The following is a 22837-nucleotide window of genomic DNA, read 5'->3' as shown; positions in this document are numbered from 1 at the left end:
AGGAAAAGGTAGTATCTCCTGATTACCTGCTCCGTGTCTGCCTTTAGACCACACTGTTTCTGTATACTAGTTTCCATTGCTTTAATATATGCAAATATTTCGAGAAATCTGTAATGAGTCAGACAAGGAGATATAGTAGTGAACAAGGAAAATTAAATTCTGCCAACAATCATAAAATGTACATTCTAATAGGGGAAGACAATGTAATTTTTGCTATATCCTAAACAACTCTCATGATAGCATATTACATTAAAATTATTGCAAAGACATCCTTATTGAGAATATGCTTAGAGGAAGTGATTGTTAGTCCTATTTCACTCACTGCTACATTTCTGGAGGCAATGATTCTAAATGTGCACCCAGGGTGCATAGAAATTAGGATGAACCTTACCAATACTATCAAGGGCAAATGGTAAGTTCCAGAAGATTACTTATAGTATGACTATAAAAAGTCTGGATGTAAGCTGGGTGTGGTGGTGCATACCTGTAATCCCAGTGACTCTGGAGGCTGAGGCAAGAGGATTACAAACTCAAAGCCAGCCTCAGCAATTTAGCAAGGCCCTAAGCAACTTAGCAAGACCCTGTCTCAGAATAAAAAATGGGTGAGGATGTGGCTCAGTGGATAAGCAACCCCTAGTCAATCCCTTGTATAAAAAAAAGCCAGGATATCTATTTTTATATTAAAAAAAAAGTCCTGTGTAGTCTATTTCTGTCCATCTAACCCATCTAACCCATCTCCTCTGTTCCTACCAGAATAAACCCTACTTGGGCCCTTATTATATTTTTCCTAATTTTTCATATTAAAATAGTCCCCAACTGATATTTTTATTTCTAGGTCATTATATCTGCCATACGTTTTGTCCTGTGTTGTCAGATTAATTCTCCCTTTGTGTTTTAATATTTTATGGCATTCCTCTGCTTAATAATATACCCATAATATCTATGGGAATCCATAGATATTAAAAAGTTTAAACTCAATTGCTTGTTCTTTAGATATTTTGCCATCTGCCTCTCCACCTATTTCTAACTATATTTTCTACTCTTATTTTTCCATCCTATACTCCAGCCCAGCTGGAGTATAATTCACTTTCCTTTGTAAATATCCTGTGAATTGCTGCTCCATCCTGATAGTTAGGAGATTTTCTCAATTAAAAGATAGTTTATTTACTGGAATTATTAATAGACATGAAATAAGACAACTTGAGTTTAAGATCACCAGCTGTAGGATTTTGGATTAGTCACAACTATAACTCCCAATGACCTTATCTATGAAAAAGGAAATCCAACTAAAAAATTGTCATAAGGTTTTAATAAGAATGTACATATTTTTAAAATGCTTTAAAATATTTTTACATGTAATTAGTTTCTCCCATTTCTGCTTTTCATAGATCATCTTAACTGCTATTCCTGGAAGTTTTGTTTAATCATCACCACTTCTTCCTCCATCTGAATGTAGATCTTCTTTGTGAATTCTAGTAGCACTTTCACTATGCTTTAGTATATATGAGCTCCACAGATGGACCCATGTTGGGCATTGTCAAATCTCTGCCTCATAGAGGTCAGTAAGGGTTCAGGAGGCCAGTAGTGGATAAGATGGGGAAAGGACACCTTCCCAGATCCCCTTACAATTGTTTGAACTCTTATTTCTGTGAGGAATGCAAAAATGAATCAGGTCTGATCACTTAACCTATATATTTCTTATTTTACTATTTATGTGTATGTTGTTTTCCTAATAAATTATAAGGATTTGAAAGATTGGGTCCCAAGACCTGTGACCGACTGGCAGAACAGGCCCAGAGGCCCGCCGGTGTGGTAGACACATCACCCCAATTGGAGGAAGGACCCAGCTGCCACCCGCAAGGTAGGCAGACCGCGTCCCGGAGAAGGGACTCAGTGGCCCGCCGGCCTAGTTGGAAGATCACCCCAATTGGAGGAGGGGCACAGCCGCTGCCCGCCCCTGCAAGGTAGGCAGACCTGCAACCTGGAGAACAGGCCCAGCGGCCCACCATCGTGGTAGACAGATCACCCCTATTGGAGGAGGGGCCCAGCCGTTGCCCACAAGATAGGCAGACCACGCGACCTGGAGAAGAGGCCCAGCGGCCCGCCGGCGTGATAGACAGATCACCCCAATTGGAGGAGGAGCACAGCCGCAGCCCGCCCCTGCAAGGGAGACTTTGCAACTATACAAGAGCAATATAAATATATAGGGGGGAAATTCAATAACACAACAGTTTCACCAAGCAGAAAGAAACACGAGCAGTATGAAAAGACAAGGAAAGAAAGGATCACAAGCAATGCAGGTCAACTCAACTTTAGAAGAGGTAATAGCTGCAGCAGATGGAATGTCAGATAAAGAATTCAGGATTTACATGCTTTAGATGATCTGGAGTCTCAAGGAAGACATTAGACAGCAAAATCAGACAATGAAAGATCACTTCGACAATGAATTACATAAACAAATCCAAGAAGCAAAAGATCAACTATACAGGGAGATAAAGGTTATAAAAAACAAACAGAAATCCTAGAAATGCAAGAAGCAATAAACCAACTTAAAAACTCAAATGAGAATACTACCAGCAGAGTAGAACACTTAGAAGATAGAACATCAGACAATGAAGACAAAGTATTTCAACTTGAAAAGAACATAGTGAGACTCAGTGAGACTCTTAAGAAACCATGAGCAGAACATCCAAGAAATATGGGATAACATAAAGAGCCCAAACTTAAGAGTCATTGGGATACAGGAAGGTATAGAGGTCCAAACCAAAGGAATGAGCAATCTGTTCAACGAAATAATAAGAGAAAACTTCCCAGACTTGAAGAATAAGACAGAATCCCAAATCCTAGAAGCCTACAGGACGCCGAATGTGCAAAATCATAAGAGATCCACACCTAGACACATTATAATGAAGATGCCCAACATACAGAATAAGGAGAGAATTTTAAAAGCTTCAAGAGAAAGAAAGCAGATTACATTTAGGGGTAAACCAATCAGGATAACAGCTGATCTTTCATCACAGACTCTGAAAGCTAGAAGATCCTGGAACAATATATTTCAAACGCTGAAAGAAAATGGGTTCCAACCAAGAATTGTGTATCCAGCGAAATTAACTTCAGGATGGAAGATGAAATTAAAACCTTCCACGATAAACAAAAGTTAAAAGAATTTGCAGCTAGAAAACCATCTCTTCAAAAAATCCTCGGAAAAACATTACAGGAAGAGGAAATGGAAATAACAATGAAAACCAACAGTGGGAGGTAGTAGAGTAAATGGAAAAAATAATCAAAGAGGAAAACAAACCATGTTAAGTAACATAAATAAACAAATATGGCTGGAAGAACAATCCATATCTCAATAATAACCCTAAATGTTAATGGCTTAAACTCACCAATTAAGAGGCACAGGCTAGTAGAATGGATCAAAAAAAAAAAAAAGATCCAACAATATGCTGCCTACAGGAGACGCATTTGATAGGAAAAGACATACATAGACTGAAGGTGAAAGGTTGGGAAAAATCATATCACTCATATGGACTTCGGAAACAAGCAGGAGTCTCCATACTCATATCAAATAAAATAGATTTCAAGCCAAAGTTAATCAAAAGGGATAAAGAGGGACACTACATACTGCTCAAGGGAACTATACACCAACAAGACATAACAATCATAAATATATATATATGCTCCAAACAATGGTGCAGCTATGTTCATCAAACAAACTCTTCTCAAGTTCAAGAGTCTAATAGACAACCATACAATTATTATGGGAGACTTCAACACACCTCTCTCACCACTGGACAGATCTTCCAAACAAAAGTTGAATACAGAAACTAGAACTCAATAATACAATTAATAACCTAGACTTAATTGACATATATAGAATATATCACCCAACATCAAGCAGTTACACTTTTTTCTCAGCAGCACATGGATCCTTCTCAAAAATAGATCATATATTATGTCACAGGGCAACTCTTAGACATTATAAATGAGTAGAGATAATACCATGCATCTTATGTCATCATAATGGAATGAAACTGGAAATCAACGATAAAAGAAGAAAGGAAATATCACTTGGAGAATGAACAATAGGTTACTGAATGATCAATGGGTTATAGAAGACATCAAGGAGGAAATTAAAAAATTCTTAGAGATAAATGAAAACACAGACACAACATATCGGAATCTATGGGACACAATGAAAGCAGTTCTAAGAGGAAAATTCATTGCCTGGAGTTCATTCCTAAGAAAAAGGAAAAACCAACAAATAAATGATCTCACACTTCATCTCAAAATCCTAGAAAAAGAAGACCAAAACAACAGCAAAAGAAGTAGAAGGCAAGAAATAATTAAAATCAGAGATGAAATTAATGAAATCAAAACAAAAGAAACAATTGAAAAAATTGACAAAACTAAAAGTTGGTTCTTACAGGATGAAAAAGGCAATATCACATCAGACACTTCAGAAATACAGAAGATAACTAGAAATTATTGTGAATCCTTATACTCAAATAAAATAGAAGATAGTGAAGGCATTGATAAATTTCTTAAGTCATATGATCTACCCAGATTGAGTCAGAAGGATATAGACAACCTAAACAGACCAATATCAACTGAGGAAATAGAAGAAGCCATCAAAAGACTACCAACTAAGAAAAGCCCAGGACCAGATGGGTATACAGCAGAGTTTTACAAAACCTTTAAAGAAGAACTAATACCAATACTTTTCAAGCTATTCCAGGAAATAGAAAAAGAGGGAGAACTTCCAAATTCATTCTACGAGGCCAATATCACCCTGATTCCTAAACCAGACAAAGACACTTCAAAGAAAGAAAACTACAGACCAATATCTCTAATGAATCTAGATGCAAAAATTCTCAATAAAATTCTGATGAATCAGATACAAAAACATATCAAAAAAATTGTGCACCATGATCAAGTAGGATTCATCCCTGGGATGCAAGGCTGTTTCAATATACGGAAATCAATAAATGTTATTCACCACATCAATAGACTTAAAGATAAAAACCATATGATCATCTCCATAGATGCAGAAAAAGCATTCGACAAAGTACAGCATCCCTTTATGTTCAAAACTCTAGAAAAACTAGGGATAACAGGAACATACCTCAATATTGTAAAAGCTATCTATGCTAAGCCTCAGGCTAGCATCATTCTGAACGGAGAAAAATTGAAGGCATTCCTTCTAAAATCTGGAACAAGACAGGGATGCCCTCTCTCACCACTTCTGTTCAATATAGTTCTCGAAACACTGGCCAGAGCAATTAGACAGACGAAAGAAATTAAAGGCTAAAAATAGGAAAAGAAGAAATTAAATTATCACTATTTGCAGATGACATGGTTCTATACCTAGCAGACTCAAAAGGGTCTACAAAGAAACTATTAGAGCTAATAAATGAATTCAGCAAAGTGGCAGGATATAAAATCAACACGCATAAATCAAAGGCATTCCTGTATATCAGTGACAAATCCTCTGAAATGGAAATGAGGACAACCACTCCATTCATAATATCCTCAAAAAAAAAAAAAAAAAACAAATAAAATACTTGGGAATCAACCTAACAAAAGAGGTGAAAGACTTATACAATGAAAACTACAGAACCCTAAAGAGAGAAATAGAAGAAGATCTTAGAAGATGGAAAAATATACCCTGTTCATGGATAGGCAGAACTAACATCATCAAAATGGCGATATTACCAAAAGTTCTCTATAGGTTTAATGCAATGCCTATCAAAATCCCAACGGCATTTCTTGTAAAATAGATAAAGCAATTATGATATTCATATGGAAAAATAAAAGACCCAGAATAGCAAAACAACTCTAAGCAGGAAGTGTGAATCAGGCGGTATAGCGATACCAGACTTCAAACTATAATATAGAGCAATAATAACAAAAACAGCATGGTACTGGTACCAAAACAGGTGGGTGGACCAATGGTACAGAATAGAGGACACAGAAACCAATCCACAAAATTACAACTATCTTATATTTGATAAAGGTGCTAAAAGCATGCAATGGAGGAAGGATAGCATCTTCAACAAATGGTGCTGGGAAAACTGGAAATCCATATGCAACAAAATGAAACTGAATCCCTTTCTCTCGCCATGCACAAAAGTTAACTCAAAATGGATCAAGGAGCTAGATATCAAATCAGAGACACAGCGTCTGATAGAAGAAAAAGTTGGCTACGATCTACATACTGTGGGGTCGGGCTCCAAATTCCTTAATAGGACACTCATAGCACAAGAGTTAATAACTAGAATGAACAAATGGGACTTACTCAAACTAAAAAGTTTTTTCTCAGCAAAAGAAACAATAAGAGAGGTAAATAGGGAGCCTACATCCTGGGAACAAATCTTTACTCCTCACACTTCAGATAGAGCCCTAATATCCAGAGTATACAAAGAACTCAAAAAATTAAACAATAAGAAAACAAATAACCCAATCAACAAAGGGGCCAAGGACCTGAACAGACACTTCTCAGAGGAGGACATACAATCAATCAACAAGTACATGAAAAAATGCTCACCATCTCTAGCAGTCAGAGAAATGCAAATCAAAACTACCCTAAGATACCACCTCACTCCAGTAAGATTTGCAGCCATTATGAAGTCAAACAACAACAAGTGCTGGCGAGGATGTGGGGAAAAGGGTACTCTTGTACATTGCTGGTGGGACTGCAAATTGGTGCAGCCAATTTGGAAAGCAGTATGGAGATTTCTTGGAAAGCTGGGAATGGAACCACCATTTGACCCAGCTATTCCCCTTCTCGGTCTATTCCCTAAAGGCCTAAAAAGAGCATACTACAGGGACACTGCTACATCGATGTTCATAGCAGCACAATTCACAATAGCAAGACTGTTGAACCAACCTAGATGCCCTTCAATAGATGAATGGATAAAAAAAAAATGTGGCATTTATACACAATGGAGTTTTACTCTGCATTAAAAAATGACAAAATCATAGAATTTGCAGGGAAATGGATGGCATTAGAGCAGATTATGCTAAGTGAAGCTAGCCAATCCCTAATAAACAAATGCCAAATGTCTTCTTTGATATAAGGAGAGTAACTAAGAACAGAGTAGAGAGGAAGAGCATGAGAAGAAGATTAACATTAAACAGGGATGAGAGGTGGGAGGGAAAGGGAGAGAGAAGGGAAATTGCATGGAAATGGAAGGAGACCCTCAGGGTTATACAAAATTACATACAAGAGGGAGTGAGGGGAAAGGGGAAAAAAACAAGGGGGAGAAATGAATTACAGTAGATGGGGTAGAGAGAGAAGAGGAGAGGGGAGGGAAGGGGAGGGGGATATTAGAGGATAGGAAAGGCAGCAGAATACAACAGACACTAGTATGGCAATATGTAAATCAGTGGATGTGTAACCGATGTGATTCTGCAATCTGTATACGGGGTAAAAATGGGAGTTCATAACCCACTTGAATCAAAGTGTGAAGTATGATATGTCAAGAACTATGTAATGTTTTGAACAACCAACAATAAAAATTAAAAAAAAGAAAAGAAAAAGAAAGACTCGGTCCCTGGTGATTTCATCTTTGTTTCCCCCTTCTTCAATTTAGTATGGAATCTTGAACATTGTGAGTGTGCTTTTATACTTAATAAATGAATGATGAAGTCAAACTCATAATTACAAAAGTACTATTAGCTTTTTTATGCTCCATTTCTTTGTCTAATCTCCATCTTGTCTTTCAAAAACGGAATACTGGTGAGATTGTAGAAAGGGTTTGAATCTTATAAGATTCATAGTCTATATCAAATACAATAGCAGTGCTAGGTGAGTTGGACTGCCAGTCATCAATATTATGAGAAAAATATCTCTCCTAAATTCTGCATTTAAATTTTTAGCCTTAATGTTGCATGGATATAGGTTTCAGCTTTAGTTTATAAAGTTTCCATATTTTAATTATGTCTAGATGAATAAGTGAATGTTCTTTATATGGCTCATTTCCTACATTAGTAAAGACATATTGTAGCAAAATGTGGATCCCATATTTTTCACTGGCCTAGTTCTAGGGTTGATATATTACAGTTTTATATTAACTTTTCTAGATGGTTTATAAATTTTAAATATAATCTGTATCATAAGTTTTCAATGTCCTCTAACCTCATGAAGACTATATGGGATCCACAGGTGGACCCATATGTGTATTGTGGGGAGAGCTCTGCCTCATAGAGGTCAGCTGAAAGCTTAAGGACAGTAGTATGGATAAGATGAGGAAATGGGCATCTTGTCATATTTCTTTTTTTAATATTTATTTTTTAGTTGTACACAATACCTTTATTTTGTTTATTTATTTTTATGTGGTGCTGAGGATCGAACCCAGGGCCTCGCACGTGCTAGGCGAGCGCTCTACCACTGAGCCACAACCCCAGCCCCATCTTGTCATATTTCTTTACAATCATTGGAATTCTTAGCACTGTTTTAGATGTTGTGAGGAATAGGAAAATGAATCATGCCTGGATTCTTCTTTAAAAAAAGAGAACAAAACTGTAAAAAAGGTAATGATACTACAGAGGAGAAATAATACAGTGCATTCAGCTTTTATGTTCCCTATGCATATTATCATTATATTTTAGCGTAGTCAATCTTTACAATAAAAAGATGAAAGGCACACTACTATCTCCATTTTACAGAATGGAAAGCTGACACTCAGAGAAATCATTTGTCTATCGTTACACAACCAGTAATCTTTGGATCTGTAATTTAAACCTAGTTATATCTGATTTGAAAGTGAATTATATATAGCAGGATTTGAGCTGCAGGTGAGTAGTACCAACTACTTCAGGAAATACTCCCAACTTGTATTTTTAGAAACATTTTCTAAAGGAAAAATATCATATACTTTCTTAGCATCTTTTAAAAGTTATTAAATATTTCAAGCACACAGAATAACAAAGAATAATATAATAAATATTCATGTATCTGCCACACAGCTTTGTCATATATTAGTATTTTACCAAATTAGCTTCAATTAGGTTTCTTTGTGTTCTTCTTTGATCCATGCTTTTATCTCTCCCTTGGGGTATCTACTGTCCTGATTTTGGTATTTATTCTGAATTTGATATTTTTATTCCTATGGATAGAAAATAGAAAGCAATAGTATTGCCAAGGAATGGCATTGGATGGCAGTTTTATTACCTTCCATAATTTTTCAGTATCTGCCCTATTCTTTAAAACAGGCGATTGCTATTTTTTTTAACCCTATGTGAAGTTTAGCCCAAATGCTATTCAAGCTCCCATTCTAACAAGCTTCTGCTTCTAAGGCTCTCCCATACAAAAATTCTTGTAATCACTGACTGAAAATAATGCATCCATTTTTTTATGTTGATGTTTCCATACTATGAGTATTAAAGACTGCTGTCTTACACTGTGACAGTATTTAATGGATCAATTTAGTTAGGCAAAATTTTCCAGCTATTTAGTCACATACTAATCTATATATTTCTATAAAGGTATTTTGTAGTTATGATTAGAGTTCATAACCTACATAATCTGGGTTGGTGTCCTCAGAGATGAAATTTTGTTCATGGTCAGCAGCTTCAGTCTGCTCCTATGAGGTCCAGCCTACCTTTTCTAATGGTCTATCTCATATTTCAGACAGCTAGCCAGATCCCTTAATTATATGAATCTTGAAATAAACCTCTTAATATTCATCTCCTACTGGCTCTGTTTTTATGATAACTCTGATCGATACATGTACTGTACTGAAAATTTGGTAGGGTATGTTTTCTTCCTTTCATCTTTAATGTTAGTTATGCCATTATTATTTGTTAATAATTCAAAAATTATTATTTTGAGTTATTTGTCTCCTCTCTCACTTTCTTATCTTCTAATATTGAATAGTGTATTACTCGTAATAAGTACACAAACATTTGTTGAATTAATTGTCAAGAGCCATTTTTAATGTGTTAGTTCTAAAATACTAGAAGCTTATAAGCAAGAACCAAAGAGTTTGTAAGAAAATAGCATGAGATATAAGAATAGATACTCTCAAATGAGGTTTGAAGGGAAAGAGTTAAGTGCATTAGCTTCTTTATATCTGGCCCCAAAATCTGTGAATTCTTATCAGAAGCTCTTTGAAAGTTTTTAAGATTCATGAGGTTTCCCAAGAACCTGCCATGTGTGCCAATCTGCTGCAAAGAGGCAGATATACAGATAAATACAAGGTTTGGTGCTAGAAATTTGGATAGCAGACTTCAACAATCTGAAGAAGGGAGGAGATCACTTTATAACTCAGGTCCTTTTCAAAGGTGGGTTTCAGATTATGTTAAAGAACAAAATTTCAAAAATGTGTTTTAAAGTCTTAATTGACTTTTATTAGTGATTCATGAACTGTACTGCATTCCATCTGTGAAACAGAAAAGCACTTCACTGAACTTAGCAGAGGGCATGGACTTTAGAGGCAGAAAAAGGCTGAAGAAAGCAGAAAAGCAGAAACAAGGAACAGACAGCAGACTGGTCGTTTCAAAGTTACTGTCCTTATATGAGTTAGAGCAGAGGGACTTCTTTATGATACCAGCTCAGGTTGACTGGACTCTTTTTGAAGGTTTTCTGTGAATCTTTTTTTTTTTAAACTGACCTGTTTTTAGTTCTGTTTGATTATGTGCCACCTATCATGAACAACTGTTTGATCTGGTCTGTTGGGAGCTAGTGTAGACACAAGATCTAAAACAATGACCCCATAATTTTATTTAACAAATCCAAAGAAAAGATGTGAGAACCGATGATTAGAAAGTCACAGATAGGGGCTAGGATTGTGGCTCAGAGTGAGAGCGCTCGCCTCGCACTCATGAGGTACTGGGTTCAATCCTCAGCCCACATAAAAATAAAGATATTTTTTTAAAAAGCCAATGGAAACCTTTAAAAAAAAGTCACAGATATAGGAAACCAAGAGCTACATAACTGTTACCTAATCTTCTTTTAAATATGTCATTAAAGAGTAGTCTCTTCAAGTTCTAATACATCTATCATTATAGTATAGTGGCTAGCCATACAGGCTCTGGGTCACATTACTCTATTTCCAAATGACTAAATGACATGGTAACTTAACTTATTTTATTCATTGTAAGAAGGACTCTTTTGGCTTAATGTGTCATTATAAGGTAAACACCTTTAGGTCAAGTAGGAGAACCATTTAAGTCATCCTGAACCCCCCTCAGTGTTTTCTGCCCCAATTAACCTTCTCCTTACCTCTAACCACTTTCTTTTATTTCATTTTATTTTTATTACCCAAGTATTCATACCCACACACTATAGTTTGTCTTGCTTATTTTTAAAAATAAATTTCATGTTTTTGATGTCTTTTAAGACTTCTCTTCATTCTTTTCTGTTTCTTACAGTATGTCTATGGAAGAATCCAGGGCAGAATGAGCTTCCCATAGTCTGATTCTGCTGACTACATATTTATATTGTAGTTCACCATGATTTCTGTTCTCGGGATTTCCTGAAAATTGATAGCTTGATTTGGAAGATTGATCAGACAGATTTGATCTACTTGTCCAGATCAACAATTCTCAAACTTAGTTTCAGTATTCTCTCTTTGAAGACTCCCCAAAGCTTTTGTTTATGTGATTATATTTATCAATATTTGCCAAATTAGAAATTAAACAGATTTTAAAATATTTATGTAATCAGTCATTAAAAGTAACCAATAATAAACCATTACATACTAACAAATTATAATTATAAAATAATAAGTAATTTTGCAAAATGGGAAAAAGTGGCAAAAAGACTGACATTACTTTGCATTTTTTGTAAATTTCTTTAATGTCTGTTCTAATGGAAGACAGCTGGATTATCCTATCTACTTTTATATTTAATTTGTTATAGTATCTTATTTGAAGTATATGAAGAAAACCTGGCCTCACAGAGATGTGTACTGGAAATATAAGGACCCCAGAGATTTCTTAAAAGGGTTTCAGAGTCCTTAGACTTTATCTTGAGAACCTCTGAGAAAGTCTGTAGGTGGATTACAGTTTTTTCATCAAAGGAGATATGATGTCTGGTTGTCTCTCTTGTTTATGGTGAGAACAACTATTTATGCTCAGTGCCCAAATGCATTAATTCATATTCTCTGTCTCTGTCTCTCTCTCTCTCCCCACCCTTTCTGGCCCATGAACAGAGCAGTTTCCTCTACCAAGCCCTTCTGCCATGATGTTCTGCCTCACCTCAGGCCCAGAGCAATGGAGTTAGTCCATCATGGACTGAACCTCTGAAACCATGAGTCAAAACAAACTTTTCCTCTTCTAAGTTGTTCTTGTCAAGTATTTTCGTAACAGTGAGGCTAAGCTGACTAACACATGTTACACAAATAAAATTTATTTATTTTTTAAGTTTTCCTTAAAGCATGTTGGGAATCCCACTTTATCCTGTTAGATCATCTAAAACACTGGTCTCTAAGCTTACTTTTGCCAGGGCTATAAAAAAATCTGAGGATTGTACCAGATGTTTTAAAGGTCTTGGTTCAAAAGTGGTTTCTATCACTTCTATTTACATTTCCCATTAGATGAATTGAATTACATGATTACAATGAAAGTGCAAAAAATGCTGGGAAAAAGCAATCTTCCATTGATTCTACCAAAAGGTGCTGGGATGAATACAGCAGTGCCTTAACATCTGTGTCTCAGTTTCCTCATCTATAAAATAAGGATAATAACAAGACCTACTTTATAGGGTCATGTTAAGTATTAAATAAACTAGTATATGTGAAATGTTTCATACAGTACCTGGCATATTATAATTGCTCAATAAATGGTACCTATTAGTAACAATATCATTTCCATAGCAGTGTCTTAAAATTAATTCCTAATATGTTCCAGAAGTGTGAAGCATGGTTATTCCTTAAAAGGTATTCCTCAGAACATGCTCAGATTCAAGAAGCACAGAAGGTTTTGGCAGATACATCCATACTCTAAATGACGCCCATAATGAGGATGTCTCTTTTGAATTCACCTTCCATTGTCAGGTCAAATAATAAAGATATCTAGGAAGAAAACTAGTTGGTAGTCATCTTAGGTTCGCTTTTTCCCCAAGGAATGAAGTTCCATTTTTCTCTAAGAGCCTCATGAATTTTTAGGTGCTTGGAGAGCTGTCTGCTTCTTGACTATTTGAGAATGCTTTTAAAGTTTTCCAGAAACTGCTGTTTGTTGATAAATCAGAATAATCAGAAAGAAGAGTATTAGTGAAACTGTAAAAGTAAGAGCAAGACTTTATGCAGTGGTGCCAGCTGTCATCCCACTTAGGAACACACATCATAGATTTCAATGCTTTTCAGACATCTGCTCTCTTAGCCATATAAAACAGTCGTTCTGTCAGCAAAAGTTCTGGCAAAAGAGCTCCATTATTTCAAAAATCACATTCCCAGGCCTGGTGCCTGTATTCCTCTCCATAGTTGTGGATATGGAGAAGTCACATAATATTCTCTTGCAAAATTAGCTCATGACCTAGTACTTGTATGCACATTTTCTTACCCCATAGCTGAAATTCAAGCTTCTTTCTACATTAGCTAAATATGTAGCACCAGATCAATGGTATCTGAGCACCCTCTCTCCTACTCTAAAAAAGAGTAGCCACCTTCTAAATCCTTTCCCACATGGATCATGACCACAAGTTGTCTCTAATCATCTGGTACAGATTCTTAGCTACCTCACCTAGACTTTTAGAATCCTCCAAGCTGAACTCATTCCTCATGACAATTATCTAAACCCTTAACATTTCAAGATTGAACACAGATCTTGCAGTTTATTTCAAGCTGTTTGTCAGCTTTCACTTGAACCTAGAAACCATTGTTGTCATTTGAACTCTTTACCATCTGACGATTGAAACCAGACCCCAGGCTGGTCTTCCAAGCTTTTTAATGACAAGAGATTGAACCCAGACCTCATTCCTGACATCCAAAACTCTTACCATTTGAGAATTAAACTCATTCCCAAATATTGTCCAAGCTCCATGCCATTTGGGGACCAAACTTTAGGTCTTAGAACTTTTATTTAAGTTCTTCACAGTTTCTGGATTTAACCCATGATGCTCATATGTTATCAAAGCATTGTATCAATTGGATATTGACTACACACCACAAGGCAGACAGCCAGCTCTTTAGCAGTTAGATATTGAACCCAGACCTCACTGAGGATTGTCTTCCAATTTTTGTGCCAGCTGGATTTCCAGCCCAGTCTGTGGCTGCCTTCCAACCTCCTTATTGATGGGGGAGAAATAAAGGTCCCCAAACGATTTTAAGTATTCTATCCCAAGGGATCAAACGTATCTGTGGTCATTATCCAACCTCTTTACCAGCTGCGGATTGGACTCGGCTGTCAAAAACCAAGCGGAAAGATTGGTTGAAAGCCTATTTATCTTTTTCAGCTGCTAAAGATCCTGAATGATGATATTAGTAGCTCTGAGGAGCAGTACTTCTCAAAATGTGGTTTTCCACCACCTGCATCAGAATCACCTGAGGCTGCTTATTAAAAAGCAGATTTCTGGGTCCTATCCCAGATCTTCTGGCTCAGAATCGTCAGGCCTGTGGCCATGGAATCTGCATTTTTAGCACTCTATTTGATTCCCATGCATAGTAAAATTTGAGAACCACTGGCCTTTAGCAAGATCTCCCATATCTGTTGAAGAACAATCCCAGATCTCTCAGCTGCCATCCAGCTGCTCACCAGCTGGGTCTAAAATGCAGGTTCTTATTAATATACTCTATCAGTGCATTACTTTATTAGCTTGAATGTATAAGCCAAGTTTTTCCCAATGGTTACTCAGTTGCGCTAGTTTATAGGATGGGGCTCATTCCCCTGGTTCCATAAATATGGAGGGAGGGAAATATGTTGACTTTGGTACAGTACACCAACTCTACCACAGGGTTCTGTCCTGCTCATAGAGGACCACCAGTACTGCACTTTGCTTTGAGAGAAGCACACCAGCAGGCCAGAATGTGTGTCCCTCAGGAATATCCCCTTCCACAAATTAAAAAAGGCTAGTACAGCTGCTGTAAAATTGAAAACTATTTCTCCCTCAGCTTCCCTCCAGTAGACAAGTTGGTCAAATTGGCAGGTGGTACCTTAAACTTCTTGCCCATCCTGTTTCTTCCTGTTCTCTTGTTCTATCCCTCCCCCAATATAAAAAATCAGAACATTTATAAATGTACTATTTTATAAGGAAATGCAGAGGAGTAGAGAATGAAAAACAAACAATCGAGATGTTAACATCTGGAGCAGACCAAATTAAGACATAAGAACTCATTACTGTGGCAATTACTTACTAGGTCTGGGAAACTTAAACCTAAATCTGGGTTGAAATTTTTCAGGCATGCCTTAATATAAAAATAACTTGGGAAAAAATTTGCATGAACTATTGTGAATCAAATTGAATTTCATGTCCACTATTGAAAATGCATGGCCTGCTTTCCCATTGATTCTGAGGAGAGAATCATATTCTCCAGGGCCAAAATGTGTGTGTTTGCTTGTGACCAAGGGAGGTTAGATTCAAGAATACTTTAAATCATAGTCTTTTTCCCACACACAATATGGCTGTTTTTTTTTTAAATCTCTTGATTAAAGCACAGTTATAATTCTCATAATGTTAGGAGTTTTGTTAATAAATCTTGCATGAGTCTACACAATGACTTTTCCTATAGGATTCAATTTAGTAGGTGTCAAACATAATTCTTGTAAATTCCTTGCCCTCTGCCAGGAGGATGTAACCGCTGAGGCCCAGTGTTCTGTTATTGAACCCACTATTTTCAGGCTAAAGCTTTTTATTTCTAAATCATAGGTGTCCTTTTCTCAATAGGTATGATGGTCTAAAATAGTCCCCCTTAGGTCCTATTCCTTATTCTGGTTTCTTCTTTTTCTTCATTTTCCCTTGCTCTTTCACCCCTTCACAATCCCTCAATTGCATTTATTATTTTTTTCTATATTCCCCACTGGAGATATAATCTCCTTTATGACAAGGACTAAGTCTACCTCATTGATTGCCATTTCCTCAGGTCCTGGCACATAGTAGGCAATAATATTTATTAATAAACTTTCTGACAGCCTAATAAATTAATGAATGAATGAGAATAGTCAGAAAAAAGTAATTTTTAAATTCCTGGTAGTTATCAGAGAAAAATGAGAGGTAAAAATTTCACAAGCAAAGATCACATTACAGAAATCACTTTGCAATGCAATCCAATCCTTTTACCAAAATTATTAAACCTGAATCGGTTTTGTTTTTTCTATGAGAGTGTGTGTGTGTGTGTGTGTGTGCGTGTGTGTGCGTGTGTGTTTACTTTTTAAAATTTTTGCTTTTAACTGTGGTAAAAATATGCTAACATAAAACTTACCATTTTCATCATTTTAAGTCTTCAGTTCACTGATATTAAGTATATGTGATTGTTGTACAACCATCACCATTTCCCATTTTCAAAATCTTTTTCATCTTATGAAACTGAAATTTTATACCTATTGAAAAGTAACTCTCCATTCCTCCAGCCCTTGACAGCCACCATTCTACTTTCTGCTTCTATGAATTTGACTACTCTAAATACCTCATATAAGCAGAATCATACAATGGTTGTTCTTTTATTATTGGTGAATTTCAAGGAACATAATGTTTTTAAGGTTCATTCATGTTGTAGCATGAGTCAGAATGTCTATCCTTTTAAAAGCCAAATAATATTCACACACACACACACACACACATATATAACATACATATATATCACATTTTTCGATTCATTTATCCATTGATGGTAACTGGATTGCTTCTACTTCTAGTTATTGAATAATGCTGCTATAAAAGAGTGTAAAAATATTTAAATTAATAAATAATTTAAATCTTTGCTTTAAATTCTTTTGTGTAAATTATCAGAAATGGAATTGCTGGATCATATAGTAGGCAGAGGCAACATTCTACCACTGAGCTACATTCCATCACTGAGCTACATTCCTAGTCCCTAATTCTTCTCTACATCCTTTCCAGTTAACATTTGTTTTCTCCTTCTCCTTGTTCTTTTCTTTCTCCTTTTTTCTAACCCAACTCTCCTAATTGATATGAAATGGTATCTCACTGTGGTTTTGATTTTCATTTCCTAACGATTAGTGATATTGAACATCTTTTCCTGTGCTTACTGGCCAATTACATATCTTGAAAAAAAATGTATATTCAAGTCATTTGCCTATTTTTGGAATGAGTTGTTTTTGTTGTTGATTTAGCGGTGCATGAGGCTTATTCATGAAATTGTATCAAAGTTAATACAGAGGGCAGGATAATATAGCACAAATAATCTGTACGAGAAATCACATGGTTATGACTTCTAGCTCAGGCTCTACCACTTCCTTAGTTTTGCAACTTTGGAAAAATTCTTTATTCTTTCTAAGCTTCACATCCTTGAAGTTTTCACTCTGCTTGACTTTCAAGGTTGTGGCCATCCCAGAAGGCAATATATATGAAGATTCTTTGAAAACTACAAAGCTTTACCCAGAGAGGAAGTATTGTGTGTTAGGGTTCTTTAGAGAACTGGAACCAATAGAGTGTGTGTGTGTGTGTGTGAGAGAGAGAGAGAGAGAGAGAGAGAATATATATAAAATATATGACAGAGACAGAAAAAGTCAGAGAGAGACAGAGACAGATTTATGTTAAGGAACTGACTCGTGATTTTTAACTCCAAAATCTAGGATCAGACTAGTAGGCAGAACATGCAGGGAAGAGTTACAATTTAGGTCCAAAGGGAGTCTGCTAGCAAATTTCTATTTCTCTGGGAAGATCAGTCTTTTTAGCCTGTTGAGGCCTTCAACTTGCTGGGTGAGACCCATCCACATTATGGGAGGTAATCTATTTTACTTAAATTTGCTGATTATGTTAATCTCATTACCTTCATAGAAATTTCTGGACTGATGGCAGATATATTCCTTGGTGGTACCACTGCCCAGCAATCTTAAAGCAACTTATAACTGTTAATTTTTGCCACATGAAAAAAATCTGTAATTCACCTAGCCTTTCATTTCCCCAGTACTTGAATAACTGTCATTACTGTTTTCCCTTTTTAAGTATATTTAATCTGTCGTTTTCTTAGCAGCTTTCTGCCCTTTTCTGTTGAAGGTTGTTTCTTTTGCTGTATAACAAACCACTCTACTAAACCTAATAATTTCAAAGAATATAATAGTGAACAAGATAGACAAGGTCTTTGCATATTTTTTTTGGAGCATAGATTTTAGTTGGAAGATAAGTACATGAAATACTATAATAATATTTCAATGATTAAACTATAATGATGTGTTAAAAGACTGAAAATGAATGCATTCAGCTTTTAGGAACAGGTGAATTTAATTAAGCATAACAATTAATGAGGAGTTTGGAGTAAATAGTTCTGTATGGTTAATTTAGTGTTCAGGGACATCATCAAGAACACCAGGGCTTTCATCTTTTCCTTCTTATGATCATACAGTGGCTGTAGCTGTCTAGCACCACAAAGTGACTGAGTGAAATTTTTTTCAGAAATAGATTTTCCTCTTATTTCATTGATTACAATTGTGTTACATGCCCAGGGTTAAACTCATCCTGGCAATGGTAAAGAGCCACCTATAACTGACTTAGACCAATTAGGATTCATTGCCTGGGGCTGGAGCCGGTTTTCTCTCAAACACCAGTCTGCAAAGAAGGAAGATGAACTGGCTTCAATTTGAGAGATTAAACTTTAAATTGAAGATTAGAGAATGCCTTTTCTGAATAGGTTTTATTTAAACTAAAATATGAATGGCAGGAAGCAACTAGCCTTTCTCAAAAAAAAAAAAAAAAAAAAGAAAGAAAGAAAGAAAAAGAAACACTCAGGGTCCGGATAATTGTCTTCTTACCTAGTTCCCCAGCCTTTCCTTAAATCATTATCCACGTATCTATCCCAGATTCTGCCTTTGAGATTCCCTTTAGCTATTCACTCTTCTCTCTTCTTTCTTCTGAGAATCTTTTCCACCAAGAAAGCTTAGCTCGAGTATCACTTCTTTGGGAAAATTTTTACCTCTCCCCACCTCACAACCATCCAAGAATTAGGTCACGTTTGTTTGGATTTATTAACTCTAAAGAGCCATGCATCTCTCTTTCATTGTACTTATTACAGTAGCCGGGTTAGGGGTATGGTTACTTGTGTTGTATCTACTACTCCTGACACTGCTGGCTGCAAGAACACAGCTACCCTATCCAATTTTTTCTTTCCTCCAAATTATGTCCCTAATGGCTAGCACAGTGCCTGACACAGTCAGCGTTTTATAAGTGAACAACAAAGGGAGGAAGGGAAGAATAGAGGTAATCACTATTCTTAACAAACATACAGGCTTCTGAGAAGATAGAGAAATGAGTAAATAATTGCAATGAGGGTTGCTAAGTGCTATACTAGAAGTAAGTCATTAAGAGTTTTAAGAGTAGAAGCAACAATTAACTCTGCCTGAAAACCAAGCAGACTCATTGAGTAGAATTGATGTGGTAGCTCATATCGTTTAACTATGACCTCTGATGGCCCAAATTAATACTTTAGGGGAATAAAATAATTTTAGGAGAATAATTTAGGAGAAGCAGAATGTGACTAAACCGGTCTCCAGTTAATGGAATTATATAAAAAAAGATTTGAAATTAGATAGATTTCTGAATCATTTAAAGATTAGCTCCTCCATTTTAAAGATAAATGAAGTAACACTTTTTTAACCTAGACAGCTCTCTATGATAGTAAGAGACATCAATACACACACCCCAATCTTCAAGTACCATGAGAAACAAAAAAGAAGTTGTTTGAAGTTATTTTAATTAAATTTTAAGAAAATAAAATAAACATGCAGAAAAGTAAACATACCTGTGTAACAATAGCCCAGGGAGGAAACAGATCATTACTAGCACTAAGCACCCTTCATGACCACTCCCTCACAATGACCTTAATCTCCTGTTCAAAGACAGCCATTTTAAAAGCCACAGATTAGGGCTGGGGATGTAGTTTAGTGGTAAAGTACTTGCCTAGCATGTGTAAAGTCCTAGATTCCATCCCTAATACTGAGGGGGAAAAAGAAACACAATAATTTTAAACATTATACACATGAAACACTGAGTATGTGTTCTCTCTTGTTGGGCTCTTTTCACAACATTATTTTTGTGAGATTCATGCACATTGTACTATACAAATGTAGATCTTTATGCTTGCTATGTTGTATTCTGCTATTTGAATATATCAAGTTAATATATTCTATCATTGATGAACATTTGGGTTATTTCCAGGTTGAGCTATTAAAATTGTACTTCTATATAAGAAGGACTAGAGACATCTCTGGTTTTTGGTGAACATGTCTTCACATTTCTTTTGAGTAAATCCCTAGGAATGAAATTATCAAGGTATAATATGATATATCTACCAATCAGATATATAACCACTTTATCCATGGTTTTGCTTCCTGCAGTTTTAGTTAACCCACAATCAACCATGATTTAAAAATATGAAATGGAAAATTCCAGAAATAAACCATTTCATAACTTTTAAATTGAGTGCTTTTCTGAGCATTGTAATGAAATCAAATACCGTTCCATTTCCTCTGCCTAGGACATGAATCACCTCTGTAAGCATCCCATGAAGGCTGTACATGCTACCTGCTCATTCATCACTTAGTGGCCCTTTCAGTTATCAAATTGCCTGTCACAGTATTGCAGTGTTTGGGTTCAAGTAACCCTTATTTTACTTAGCAATGGCCTAAATTACAAGTGTTGGCATGCTGGCAATTTGCATATATCAAGGAGAGCTGTAAATTTCTTCCTTTCAATGAAAAGGTAGAAGATCTCAACTTAATAAGGAAAGAGGTTGGGGGGAGCATATACTGAGGTTTCAAAGATCTACTATAAAAATGAAACAGTATATCTATTGTTTAGAAATTTCTGCATTTTCAGACATCCACTGAATGGATGTCACCTGCTACTGCATTAGGTTTTAGATATTGCCGAGTAGTTTCCTAAAGTAGTTATCTAGCTTACACACACTACCTCATGGTTTTTCTGCATCTTCACCATTGTTGGGTATTCCTGGTCTTTCATTGCAGCCATTCTGGTTATGTGCTCTTAATATCACATGCTCTTAATTACTGTAGATTTATAAGTCTCCATATCCAGTAAAATATATTCTCCAACTTTGTTTTTCTCCTTTATGATTGCCTTGGCAATACTTGGTCCTTCATATTGCCATATAAATTTTAGCATTAGCTAATCAATTTCTACATAAAACCTGCTCATGATTTGATTTGGCATAAATTCAAAACATAAATCAGTTGGGGAGAATTAATATTGAGTTTTACAGCCCATGAAGTGATTTGTGCATTCATTTATCTGCAGTATTTCATAGTTTTTCTGCAATAATATTTAGAAACACTTTGTATGTTATTTTTGTAGATGTCTTCTATATCTTTAAATTTATTCAGGTAGTTTATATGCATTATTCTATTGGAAATAGTCTCATGTTTTTATAATTTCATTTTCTAATGGTTGGTGGAATTATAGAAATAACAATTGATTTTTAAATATCCAGTGATCCTCCTTAATTCACTTACTCTAAAAAATTTTCTATAGTTTTTTTTCTTTAAATGTATACAACAGTGTCACCTGGAAATAATGACAGAATTTAATACCAATGGGCATCTTCATTTTATTTCTAATCTCAGGAAGAAATCTTTTACTTTTTTATCATTAGTTTGAGATATCTATAGACACTCTTAATCATGTTAAATATTTTTTCTTCAGTTCTAGTTTGTTCAGAATTCTAATTATGAATGAGTATTGAATTTTAGCTATGTTTTTGCTTTAAGACAATCATGTAATTTTTATTCTCTATGGTGAATTACATGGATTGATTTTTGAATATTTAAAAGCTTGCATTCCTAGAATAAATTCAATTTAGTTTTGATGTATTATCATTATACAGTGCTAGATTTTTTGTGTTAAGCTTTTATTTGGGGTTTTTACATCTAGTTTCATGGGCCTGACCTTTATTTTTTCTTTCTTGTCATGTCTCTGTATAAGGATTTGTATCAAGGTTATGTGGGTTTAATAAAATATATTGGGAATAGTTTCTTCTTTATTTTATGCTCTGATAGAGTCTGTAATACTGGTATTATTTCTTCCTTAAATTAACAGAAGAATTTTACCAAGGAAGCAATCTAAATAGAAATATTCTTTGTGAATAATATTTTAAATTACAAATTAAACATATAAATGTAGAAGTATGAAAAAATAAACTAGAAAACAATCCCTTTTGCCATAAAATTTGAATTAGGACACATGTTAAGTTTCCAAATATAATTTTATGGATTAGAAGGCAAATATCAAAAAATTTAATAGAAGCCGGGTGCAATGGCACATGCCTATAATCCCAGCAGCTCGGGAGGCTGAAACAGGAAGATATCAAGTTCAAAGCCAGCCTCAGCAAAAGCAAGGCACAAAGCAACTCAGTGAGGCCCTGTCTCTAAATAAAATACAAAATAGGATTGGGGAGGTGTCTCAGTGTTAAGATTGTCCCTGAGTTTAATCCGCAGTATTCCCCCTAAAATTAATAGATAATAACTACTCATTTTATTTCTTTTTGTGTCTATTTTGATAAGTTCATTTTATAGGAATTTGATCACTCATTTCATCCATACTTTCAAATAATTGAGATTATTAAAATTTATTCTCATTATATTATTAATATATACAGGATCCACAGTGATGTGCCAATTTTAATACCTTATATTGATATTTGTGTGTTCTCTCTCTTTCTCTTGTTTAGTGTTGCCAAGAGTTCACCAATGTTATTAATCTTCT

The 22837-nt window shown here is 35.4% G+C and overlaps 1 protein-coding gene and 1 non-coding gene across 4 annotated transcripts in view; one reads left to right on the top strand and one right to left on the bottom strand.

Annotated features, from left to right (window-relative positions):
- The window catches only part of Hpse2 (heparanase 2 (inactive)), a 649448-nt gene that overhangs the window by 333472 nt on the left and 293139 nt on the right, over positions 1-22837 (top strand). The window lies entirely within an intron of this gene.
- On the bottom strand, positions 8339-8411 carry Trnaa-agc (transfer RNA alanine (anticodon AGC)). Its single transcript has one exon. It is a non-coding gene; the product is annotated as a tRNA-Ala (tRNA).

The sequence above is a fragment of the Callospermophilus lateralis genome, chromosome 15 (assembly GCF_048772815.1).
Source record: "Callospermophilus lateralis isolate mCalLat2 chromosome 15, mCalLat2.hap1, whole genome shotgun sequence".
NCBI lineage: Eukaryota > Metazoa > Chordata > Mammalia > Rodentia > Sciuridae > Callospermophilus > Callospermophilus lateralis.
The sequence above is the reverse complement of the archived record's forward strand: the minus strand, read 5'-3'. Positions and strand labels throughout refer to the sequence as shown.